Source organism: Podarcis muralis, chromosome 15 (genome assembly GCF_964188315.1).
Source record: "Podarcis muralis chromosome 15, rPodMur119.hap1.1, whole genome shotgun sequence".
Taxonomy (NCBI): Eukaryota; Metazoa; Chordata; class Lepidosauria; order Squamata; family Lacertidae; genus Podarcis; species Podarcis muralis.
In genome coordinates, this window is record NC_135669.1 from 5,135,695 (window position 1) to 5,147,878 (window position 12,184).

Here is a 12,184-nt window from a genome sequence, read left to right on the forward strand (position 1 = left end):
ACTATCCCAGAAGGAGCACAAAGTGTCTCACACCAGAGGAACTATCCCTCCCCTAACACCCCATGCACCCCTATAAAAATATATACAAACAAACAATCTTTATTACGGTCCAGAGACCAACAAAACATTACAAATCAATACAGAATTCATACAGCTTACCCCCAGGTTAATCAAGCACTTTGTTTGGAATATAGGGCTCATTTGTTCTTTCAACCACCGATAAAAACTTTGCCACTGCCAAAGTTCTAGCTTTTGTCCGGTCTTCCAGTAGGAATCTGACATAGTGAGCCTCTGACTTTCCCGGGAAAGGCACCAGCAAGGGTAGTATCAGTTCAGCCCTGGCCTGCTCATACTTCGCACAATGTAACAAAATATGATTTATGGACTCGATGTCTTGAGCACACGAGCAAAGTCTGTCCTGGTAGGGAACTCCTCTCAACCTACCATCCAGCACTGCAGAGGGGAAGACATTCAGTCTGGCCTTGGTGAAAAGGCTTCGATAGTTAGGTACTGTCAGGTTTTTGATGTAAGGTGTTAACTCAAAGACATACCCATATTGAACTCCTGCTGCCAGTGGACTACAGACTGCGTGTGACCGAGATCGCAAGTCACTGTGTGCATTGTCCCATAATCTTTGCTTTAAAGCCTTTTGGGCGCCTTCATAGCCCAGGTAATACAGTTGGGGGGGAGACAGACCAATAGAGGTGGCTTTTTTAGCCATGGTTTTCTGCCATTTGCTGACAAATTCCTCATTGGTGATATGTTGGTACAGACCCTTCCCTAGATTAAACACTGAAATCCTGAGCCAATGTCTTAGGGCAGCCCACCATGCTCTAGCTGAAATTGGGCATTCACCAGCTTCCAACAGAAGTACGGAGTTGGGGACGCAGTTAGGTACCTGCAGCAGAGATCGTATAAATTTTGCCTGAAAGCCATCTAGCTTTGGCAGGTCCCCATTATGCCAGACATTTGCTGCATACAGGAGTTGGGAAACGGGCTTTGCGTTGAAAACCCTTAAGGCTGCTGGAACATATTTGCCGCCCTTTGTGAAGAAGAATTTATGTATGGCTAGCTTTGTAATCTCCGCCTTTTGAAGGGAGGTTTGCCAATGGTGCTTCCAAGATCTTGTATGATGGAATGTGAGCCCTAGGTAGCTGAAGTATTTTACCTGTTCGAGGTTATGGCCATCCAGCACCCATTTAGACTGGGAGAATCTTCTTTCGAAGACTAAGATTTTAGATTTTTCATAATTAATGGATAAACCATTTCCAGAACAGTAATCAGAAAATTTCCTCAACAGATAATTTAAGCCCGGCCTGGAACGCGAGATGATGGCTGCGTCATCAGCATACAACAACAAAGGGGTCCTTCTCATTCCTATTTTTGGAATGTGTCCATCTGGGTCCATTAAGTTCTCTTCTAGGTCATTTAGGAATAGGCAGAACAATGTGGGGGCCAAAATACAACCCTGTCTCACCCCCCTAGTCATCTCGATGCTGTTCGATAGCTGTCCCTGTCGACCGCATCGGACCTGCAGTTTGGTTCCATTGTACAGGGCTTTTATAAGAAAGAGAAGTCGTTTGTCCTGCAAGATCAGACTCAATTTGGACCATAGCTGGGATCTGGGGATGGAGTCAAATGCTGATTTCAGGTCCATAAAGGCCACGAAGAGTTTACCCTGTAGGTGTCTGGTATACTTCTCAGCTAGGAAGGACAGCATTAGACAGTGGTCTGTTGTTGAATGATTCTCACGGAAAGCTGCCTGGGCTTCAGATAGTATATTATGTTCATTTAGAAAAGTTGTCAATTTGCTACTGAGGAAATGGGCATATAGTTTCCCAATTATTGAGAGCAGGCTAATAGGCCTATAATTGGAAGGTACATTTGGGTGTCCTCTCTTAAAGATTGGGACTACTATAGCATGTTTCCAGCTATATGGTACCTTACCAGAGTTATTTACTACCGTAAAGAGTGCTGCCAGAAGCGGGGCCCACCAGTGCTGGTTTGATGTAATCACCTCAGCTGGGATAAAGTCTTTCCCCGGAGCCTTTCCGCTCTTCAGCTTCCCAATTAATGTATGGACTTCCTCCACAGTTACCGGCCTCCAATTAGGGAGCAGTGACAATTGTACCCTGTCATCCTCCTGTGAACTGGAAGGGAGGTTTGGACTTTCCATATAAAAATATATACTATGATAAATATACAATATTTGTAGCAGGGCTTTTGCGGGATAGCACTTATTGACCTTTGCCTTCTCAAACATGATTTTCTTCTCTAACCACATTTCATGAATTTCATATTGTAGAGATAGGATGAAGATCATCAAAATTATTCTGGGAAATCCAGAATTCATTAGCATTTTAATGCACATTTCCCACAATATTCACATTTCTGCAAACAATTTCCCCTAATACCATGAATTTAGGTATGCCATTTGCTGTGACTTATTCATGTTAATGCACTTTCCTCACTATTATATATGGATTTTTGTATACACTTTTTTTTAAAGGGGAACTGCATCACAATGTTTTGAAGAAATGTGAATTTCAAAGGATAGCAGCATTATGGTTTGCATATTGTTCGGGGAAGAGTAGATTTCTAAATTTCTCCCCAGCCATAGATCCAACCATCATGACAACTCTTAAATCACTAATATAACTTGTCAGGGGCTCAGGAGCAGAGGGACAGGAAAGGGAGGAATTAGAGACCGAGGGGGAGGAATCCGAGGGGGAAGTGAGCGATGAGAGCCGCCCGAGGTCTCTAAGTCTCTCCAGCGAATCGGAGGATTCACAGAAAGGGGCTCCCGTGGTCAGAGCTAGGGGGTTGCCAGAGGGAACACCTCAGGAAGGAGGGGCCAGAGGGGACTCAGAGAGCAGCAGCTGGAAATCGGGACCAGCTTCCCCACCGGAGAGCAGTAGGGGGGAGGAGTCCCAGGCATCGGCATCAGGCAGCTTTCCGTCAGCGGAAGGACATGAGTCAGGGTTAGCCACGCCTGCATCAGAGAGCGAGGAAACGGTCAAAAGGAAGGTCGGAGGCAGCGCGCGCGCGCCAAGTTCAAATGTACAAGAGGGTGGCGCAATGAGCAGCCCGGATAGGGAGCCAGGTCCTAAAGCCCGCCGAAGGGAGGGGGAAGAGTCCGAGGGGTCCGCCTCCGAAGCGTCCAGGAAGGAAGGGACCCCGGGGGGTGGTAGGACCCAGAGGCGGAAGGAGAGACGGAAAAGGTGGAGTAAGGCTAGAGTCTTAAGCTGGTGTACAGGGGGCGGAGACTCAGACGGAGCTTCGCCGGTCTAGTGTCCAGACGTAGAGACGCACGCTAGGGTTTGAAAATGGATAATGTACTTTAATAAAGACTTTTGTATATTACCGCTGGCTAGCGTTGGTCCTCTGTGAGCTGGGACCTGGAGGCAGTCTCTGACAGTAAGCTCCGTCTCGCATCTCATCAGTTTTCTTCACCGAAGGAGTCGCTGCGTGAGTATACGCAGCGCGGGAAGAAGACTGGTGCCTCGCGAGCTCACAAGAGTCAGGCGAAATGACTACCGAACAGCAAATAGCTGCCTTGCAAAATGCGGTGACACAACTCAACGCGGAGGTAATCGCATCCAGGAAGAGAGAAGACGAAGCGGCTGCTGCCTGCAGAGATCTCCAAGCCAGGTTGGAAGTGCTTGCGAAGCAGGGGCAACCGGGACCCAGATCCGAGGGGATTGGGTTGGGGAAGAGAGGAGGCAGCCTTGTATCTCAGTTCGATGGGAATTTACAGCACTACCCCAATTTCCGAGCAGACGTGCAGTTTGCGCTGAAACTGCTGGAAAAAGACTTTAGAGATGAGCAAGAGAAGGTGGGGTTTATCTTGTCCCATTTGCAAGGGGACGCGAAAGCATGGCTGCGCAATCTGTGGAGAGATAAGGATCCAGCGCTCCGGAGCGCAGATGCATTCATTAAAGCAATGGATTCCTGCTTTTTATCAAACATTGACATTGACATTGCCCGGAAGGACATATTTGGGCTAAGACAAGGGAAAGCCAGCGTAAGGCAGTTTCATTCCCGCTTTTTTGCATTGGTCAACGTCCTGGATTGGGATAAGGATTCTCCGCCTGTTAGAGACCTCTTTTGGGAGGGATTGAACCCGCAGGTCAAGGATGAGATCGCAAGGGGGGAGAGACCCAAAAGCACTCAACAAGTGGTTGAAAGAGCGCTAACGGTGGGTGTGCGGCTGGAAGAACGCCCATGGAGCAAAGAAGAAGGGCGTTGGGGACGCACACCAGCGAGAGGGCCCCCCCTCTTGCCCAGGGATGTCGCGCGTGCGCAGTCCACGCCTCCACAGGGAGGGGGCGAAGAGCCGATGGGGATTGGCGGTGCTAGGGCTCACTCAGCAACCAGAGCCTTAACACCGGGAGCAGTCAAAACGAAGCCGCCTAGAGGGAACAGGAAGTGCTATATCTGCGACAGTGGACAGCACATGGCGAAAGAGTGTCCCCAGAGGCTCCACAAGCACACTGCAGCTTCATTGACAGTAATGGAAGCAAATCAGCAGAGAGGACCACAGCAGGGAAACGACGGAGTCTGGCTGGAAACGGAGGCACTGGGGCCCAGCCAGACGAGTCAGTGAAGAAGTCCCCAGAGATTTTGCAGCCCACAGACCCCCTCCCGCCCAAACCAGTGGTGCAGCTCACCGCATCGCTCCAGCTGCCCAATGGACTCACCTTAGAAGTGCCTATTACGATTGACTCTGGCAGTAATGAGGACTTTATAGGACTGGAGTTTATTCAGCAACACAACATAGCGCTACTGCCAGCCACGCTGCCCCTGAAGGTGGTCACAGTAGATGGCAGGGAACTGCTGGGGGGGCAGGTGGTACAGCAGACACCACCTATGGTGATGCAAATTGGGAATCACCGGGAAGTCATCAGCTTCAATGTCACCCAATTGTCGGACACGCCCATAGTTTTGGGCATGAGTTGGCTGCACAGGCACAGCCCAGCATTGGCTTGGTACCAACGCCAACTGACTTTTGGCTCCTCCTACTGTGCGGAACATTGCATCCTACCTAGCCCAGAAGGGGAAGAGGATGACCCGCAGCTACATTTGGGCACGCTGCAAGCAGTGCCTCTCAAGTATGCGGAATTTTTGGAGGTATTCTGTGAGAAGGAGGCGGACAAGCTACCTCCGCACAGACCCTATGACTGCAAGATTGACCTCCTGCCGGGGGCGACGCTGCCAACCGGGAAACTGTATTCCATGTCTGAGGATGAACTGCAGGAACTCAGGGAGTTCATAGATCACAATTTGAAGCGTGGGTTCATCCGGGAGTCGAAAGCAGTGGGAGGCAGCCCAGTATTCTTTGTGAAGAAGCGGGATACGCCCCAAAAAAGACTGGTGGTGGACTATAGAATTTTGAACTCGAAAACCAAGCCCTCGGCCTTCCCCATGCCCAAGATAGATGACCTGCTCGCGACGGTGAGGAAAGGACGCGTTTTTACCAAGTTGGATCTGCGAGGGGCGTACAACCTGATTCGCATGCGGGAGGGCGACGAGTGGAAGACGGCCATGTTCACGCCACTGGGCACCTACGAATACAGAGTTATGCCCTTCGGATTACAAAATGGCTCTCACTGTTTTCAAGCCTTCATGCATCACGTGTTGGCGGGACTCCTTTACAAGAAGTGCGTATGCTTCCTGGACGACATCCTGATATTTTCTGAGTCGCGAGAGGCGCACGAGAGGGATGTCAGGGAAGTTCTGCAGAGACTGAAGGAGCACAGGCTGTACGCCAAGCTGGAGAAGTGCCAGTTCGACATGACGGAGGTGGATTTCCTGGGCTACAAACTGTCGGACAAGGGGCTCGCCATGGACAGCGCCAAGGTTCGCTCAGTATTGGACTGGAAAAGCCTGCGCAATCGGAAGGAAGTCCAGCGGTTTGTCGGCTTTGCCAACTTTTACCGCAAGTTCATCAAGGGGTTCGCTATGCAGACGGCAGCCATCACCGACACGCTCAGCTCCAAGAAGAAGAAATTCATCTGGACGGAGCAAGCGGAGCAGTCCTTTCAGAAACTCAAGCGCCTCTTCGCGTCCGAAGAGCAGCTGCTGCATGTGAATCCCAGCAGACCGATGAGGGTGGAGACAGACGCCTCAGACAGAGCCGTGGGAGCCGTCCTGTTGCAACAAGACCAGCAGGGGGACTGGAGGCCGTGCGCCTTCTACTCGAGGAAGCTCAGCAAGTCGGAGCAGAATTACACCATCTGGGACAGGGAGTTGCTAGCCATCCATGCAGCGTTCAAGGCATGGCGGCACTTCCTTATCGGAGCCAGACACACAGTGCAGGTCCGCACGGACCACAAGAATCTAGAGTACTGGCGCACGGCGAGGTTCCTGAACCAGAGGCACATTAGATGGGCGGAGTTCTTCGCGGACTTCGACTTCAAGATAGAGTACATCCCGGGCGACAACAACGTAATGGCGGATGCATTGTCCAGAAAGCCGCAATACCTCGAGGAGGCGGCACCGTCGGCGGCCAAGCACATTTTTGCACCGGAAGCGTGGGCATGCGCTTCGGCAACCGTGGACCTGGACGCCGTACGTCAAGAGCTGCAGGAGGACCCCTTCGCACGAGCCAAGATGGAGGAGGTGCACAAGGGCACGGCGAAGGACGACGAGTTCCAGATAAGAGACGGGTTACTCATCCGCAAGGGAGCGCTCTACGTGCCGGGAGACGACCTCCGCGCAAGGGTACTGCAGCAGCTACACGACGCTCCCACCGCCGGGCACTTTGGCAAAGAAAAGACAGTAGAATTAGTGGCCAGAGACTTTTGGTGGCCCAAGATGCGGGGGGGAAGTAGCGGATTACGTCTCGAGATGCGTCACCTGCCAGAGGGCCAAGTCAGTTCACAAACCGCCAGCGGGACTGCTGGAACCGCTGCAGACACCATCGGAACCGTGGGAGAGGGTGGCCCTGGACTTTGTCACGGACCTGCCCAGTTCGAGGGGAAAGACAGCAGTGCTAGTGGTGGTGGACATGTTTACCAAAATGGCACACTTCATTCCGTGTGCGAAGGTGGCCACGGCGGAACAGACCGCCAAACTGTTCATAGACCACGTGTTTAAAGTCCACGGTCTGCCACGGTCTATTCTCTCCGACCAGGGGCGACAGTTCATCTCGAACTTCTGGCAGAAGCTGATGGGCATCCTGAACGTCAAGATCAACCTAGCGTCGGCGAGACACCCACAGACCAACGGGCAAGCGGAGAGGGTCAACGCCATCATGCAGCAGTACCTGAGATGCTACGCCAATCAGCAGCCTACGACATGGGTGGACTACCTGCCCCTCGCAGAGTTCGCTTACAACAATACGAAGCACGTGTCGACAGGGGTGACGCCGTTCTTCGCCAACAACGGGAGGCATCCCAGAACCTTCCCGGGTTTAGAGAGAGTGGGGGAGGGGGAGCCACAGGCAGCGGAAGCCTTAGCGTCGGAGTTGCAGGAAGTCCACGAACAGCTCAGGAGGCAGTTAGAACTAGCAAAGCACGCATACAAACTGCAGGCTGACAGACACAGAAGAGTTGGGGAAGACATACAGGTGGGAGACTGGGTCTGGTTAGCAGCGCAAGCAGTGCCGACCAGATCGTTAGCGAAGAAGAAGCTAGGGCATAAGCAGCTAGGGCCTTACCAAGTCCAGGCACAGGTCAATCCAGTGGCCTTCCGGTTAGCACTTCCGGAGGTTTCCAGAATGCATCCGGTGTTCCATAGATCGGTGCTCACGCCCTACAAAGCACCTCATAGATTTCAGGAGCCAGGCACAGCGCCAGACCCGCTCAGAGAAAGGCCCAGAAAGGGAGGCTCGCCAAGAGGGGGGCACATCAACGAGGTCACAGAGATTTTAGACTCGAGATGGGGGGAAGAGGGAGTAGAATATCTCCTAGCCAGAGAGGGTACCCCGGCCAGTGCCAACAGTTGGGTGCCGGACTATGCCTTGGAGGAACCTCTGCTCAAGGAAGAATTTCATGCCCTCTTCCCACACAGGCCCATGCCGGCCGAGTATTTCGACGACTGGCTCTTCACACCCACACTTTCAGCCAGCACGTTCCAGGGGTTCGCCTCGGAAGAGGAACCGGCACCAGACACACGCTCCCCGGAGGGCTCACCCTCGGAGTCTGCCTCAGACCGCTCTTATTGGTGGGACGATCGACCAGAGGAGCAGTGGCGCAGGAAGTGGCTGGGGGGTCCTTGGCAGACATCGCCCTCAGAGGGGAACGGGGGCGAGACGGACATGGACGTGTGGGGGGAGGACGTGGGGTTCGAACACGAAGGCAGAGACATGGAAGCAGAGGAGATCGACGTCAACGAGTGCACGGAGAACGAGCCGGACCTAGCCGGTTTGATGTACGACACGGGGGATGAACTGTACACGGCACTCACCCCCGCTACGACGGAGCACCCAGTACCCACACCGGAAGGAGGGGAGGGGGGAAGGGGGGGCTTCGAGGGGGGGATGGATGTCAGGGGCTCAGGAGCAGAGGGACAGGAAAGGGAGGAATTAGAGACCGAGGGGGAGGAATCCGAGGGGGAAGTGAGCGATGAGAGCCGCCCGAGGTCTCTAAGTCTCTCCAGCGAATCGGAGGATTCACAGAAAGGGGCTCCCGTGGTCAGAGCTAGGGGGTTGCCAGAGGGACACCTCAGGAAGGAGGGGCCAGAGGGGACTCAGAGAGCAGCAGCTGGAAATCGGGACCAGCTTCCCCACCGGAGAGCAGTAGGGGGGAGGAGTCCCAGGCATCGGCATCAGGCAGCTTTCCGTCAGTGGAAGGACATGAGTCAGGGTTAGCCACGCCTGCATCAGAGAGCGAGGAAACGGTCAAAAGGAAGGTCGGAGGCAGCGCGCGCGCGCCAAGTTCAAATGTACAAGAGGGTGGCGCAATGAGCAGCCCGGATAGGGAGCCAGGTCCTAAAGCCCGCCGAAGGGAGGGGGAAGAGTCCGAGGGGTCTGCCTCCGAAGCGTCCAGGAAGGAAGGGACCCCGGGGGGTGGTAGGACCCAGAGGCGGAAGGAGAGACGGAAAAGGTGGAGTAAGGCTAGAGTCTTAAGCTGGTGTACAGGGGGCGGAGACTCAGACGGAGCTTCGCCGGTCTAGTGTCCAGACGTAGAGACGCACGCTAGGGTTTGAAAATGGATAATGTACTTTAATAAAGACTTTTGTATATTACCGCTGGCTAGTGTTGGTCCTCTGTGAGCTGGGACCTGGAGGCAGTCTCTGACATAACTGTTCTTTGATTCATTTCCCACACATTTATCAGCAGCATCAGCCCTGGTCTTGTGTGCCCTGGGGTCAATGACAGCATCAGGGCCTAAGTGGGAGCATCTCTCCCCCAGGTCCCTCCAAGATGAAACGCCACCCCGGGGCTCCAGGGTGCTCACCAGTCTGGGTTGTGCTTCTGCTTCACTTGAATCCTTGCTTGAACCTGCTAGTGATGATATATGGTGAAACCACAGACCCAGATGGAACCAGTTATTTCTCCTGATCCCATGATAACACAGAGCACTAAAAACAATGCTTCCTTCCACAGATGGATTTAGGAATGAGAACCAAACATTCACCCTCAGTCCTGCATGACTAGGGATTCAGTGAATGGGGAGGCTGCAGCTGCAGCTAACAGCTACAGCTGAGGGACGCTTGGCAGCCTTAAACAGGTGCAGCCATGCTTCCGCATGATTATTTGGATGGCACAAGGCAATCAACAAGTGGATAGGAATAAGTTTTTCTCCTTCTGTCCCAATATTAGAACTCAGGGGCATCCAGTGAAGATGAATGTTGGAAGAGTCAGGAAAGACCAGAGAGAGCCCTTCTTGACAGAGTACATAGGTAAAAGGTGGAATTTACTTCCACAAGGTATGGACCAACTTAGATGGCTTGAACAAAAGATTAGAAAGAATCATAGTGGATAAGGCTATCAATGTTTACTGGCCATGATGACCTCCACTGTTGGAGAGTATACACCTCTGAAGATCAGTTCCTGTGAAATTAAGAGAGAAGAGTGCTATTGCACTCACGTCCTGCTTCCATGCTTCACATAGGCACCCGGTTCTTAAGTTCTTAAAATAAATGTGGGCAATTATGCAAGAGCAGACTTGAAGTTTTTGTATTTTAGATCTTACATTTTTCCAGGAAACTTTTTCAGGAGGATCTCTGAGGGAGACAATCAATGTCAGTTGCTGGGAAGTGGAGAGAGCGGCTGTTGCACTAGGGTTCTACTTGCTGGCCCTCAGAGGCATCCAGATGCAGGATTTTGGCTTGATATAGCAGGGCTCGTCTTATATTCCTAACCAGTTAACGCTTTTAAAGCAGAGGCAGGGAACCTGTGATGTTCCAGATGTTGCTGGACTGCAACTCCAATCATCCCTGACCAGTGCTCAGGCTGACAGGGGCTGAAGTTGTAACCCACCCACCCACTTCTGGGGGGCCACTAATTCCCCACCCCCTTTCTATTGGGTGTAATCAAAACACACAACACAATGGAAACCAACATTTTGTTTGCTTTCCCCCCCAAAATCTCTTTAAGGCAATGATCATTATTGAGTCTCATCAAACATCTATTGGTCATGCTATGCAGATTTTTATTTTTATTTTGTTTTGTTTTTTTAAATCCTACTGGGCACAATCTAAAGAATCATCACACCCCCAGAAAACCCTGCAAAACAAACAAACAAATAAAATCATCATCATCATTATTTATTAAATTTATATACCGCCCTATACCCGCAGGTCTCAGGGGGGTTCACAAGATAAAATTACAATATAAAGCACAAACGACATAATCAAAATATAAACAGAAACAGCCAAATAACCCCCAAAAAAACCCCCCACATTAAAACAGTTTAAAAATTTATAACAACAACAACAAGCACAATTAAAAAGCAGTTTAAAAGAATAAATGCCTAATTCTTGTTCGGGAATCAGAAACATCAGAAAACATTCCCTGTGCTGCGCTGAGTGGGGACATTTTCTGCACTTCCTGATTAGTATTTTCACTGATTAGGTTGCAGATAATCCACTGATTAAAGTGCTCTTGGCTATTTCGGAGTGTCACATAAATATACATGAATGCAATAGGAGAGGAAAAGAGTAAACAGACAACAAAAACCAGATCTATTAACATGCTCTATTTTAAAGAAGGTTTATATAAAACAGCCGGCTGCATTCAACGGTGGCTGCTCAGTTGTGGCTGGTACCCATTTGGACTGGTATGGTATAATGCAGGCATGTCCAAAGTCCGTTTTGGGGGTCTAATCTGGCCTACCGGTCAGTTTAATCCAGCTCCTGTGGCAGGTAAAATCCTTGAAAAAGCTCAACAACTTAAATCCTAAAAAAAACCTTCAATCTTATAAAAAAAGCTCAACAACTTTGTCAGCCCTCATGCATGTTCACTTCACCAAATCTGGCCCTGGCCCTCTTTGAAAAAACTTTGGGTACCCCTGGCGTAAGGCCAGGAGTTGAGCAGTAGGTGGAGTGAGATCCAAGGACAGCCAGAGCCAATTATTTCTAGTTTTGTTCCTATTGTCTTCCTTTCAAAGGACCAGTCTCCTTAGTGACAGTCTGCTGAATCGATTAGCAGAACAGAGAGGAGGCAAATTGTAGGTGATTACCCTCCACCCCTCCCCCCAGAAAAAAAAACTTATTCTGAAGATTTTTCCTTGGGACATATTTTGGGGCGTGGGATGAGGCCCTACAGGCAGGAAGAGAGGACCACCAGTAGCTTCCTCTCCCTGCTCTACTGCATGATTCTTTCCATCAGCAGTCACTGCTGGATGGCACCCACAATCCTTACTCCCGTGGAAAATGTAGAACAATGTCTGCATCGACATTTCACAAAATGCCAAATGACATAAGATTTTCAAATTTGGATTTGCGGTCAACATTTGCTCACAAAATTTGACATCAGAATGTCAGGATTGAAAGCTGAGAATTTTAACCCCTCCCCCTTTTTGCCAATCTAAGTTTATTTTTCCTAGTTGGCTAAGTCAATGAATAAGGTTAATATAAAATTGAATTAATTAGCTTGCAGACAGTCTAAGAGATGCTGTCACATACTAATTGCTCCCCTATAGCGCCCAATCTCTCCTGCTACATGCCATATGTTTTCAAATGCTAACTGCAACCGCACAATAACATTCACATTCATACATCATGTGAATTTCAGTCA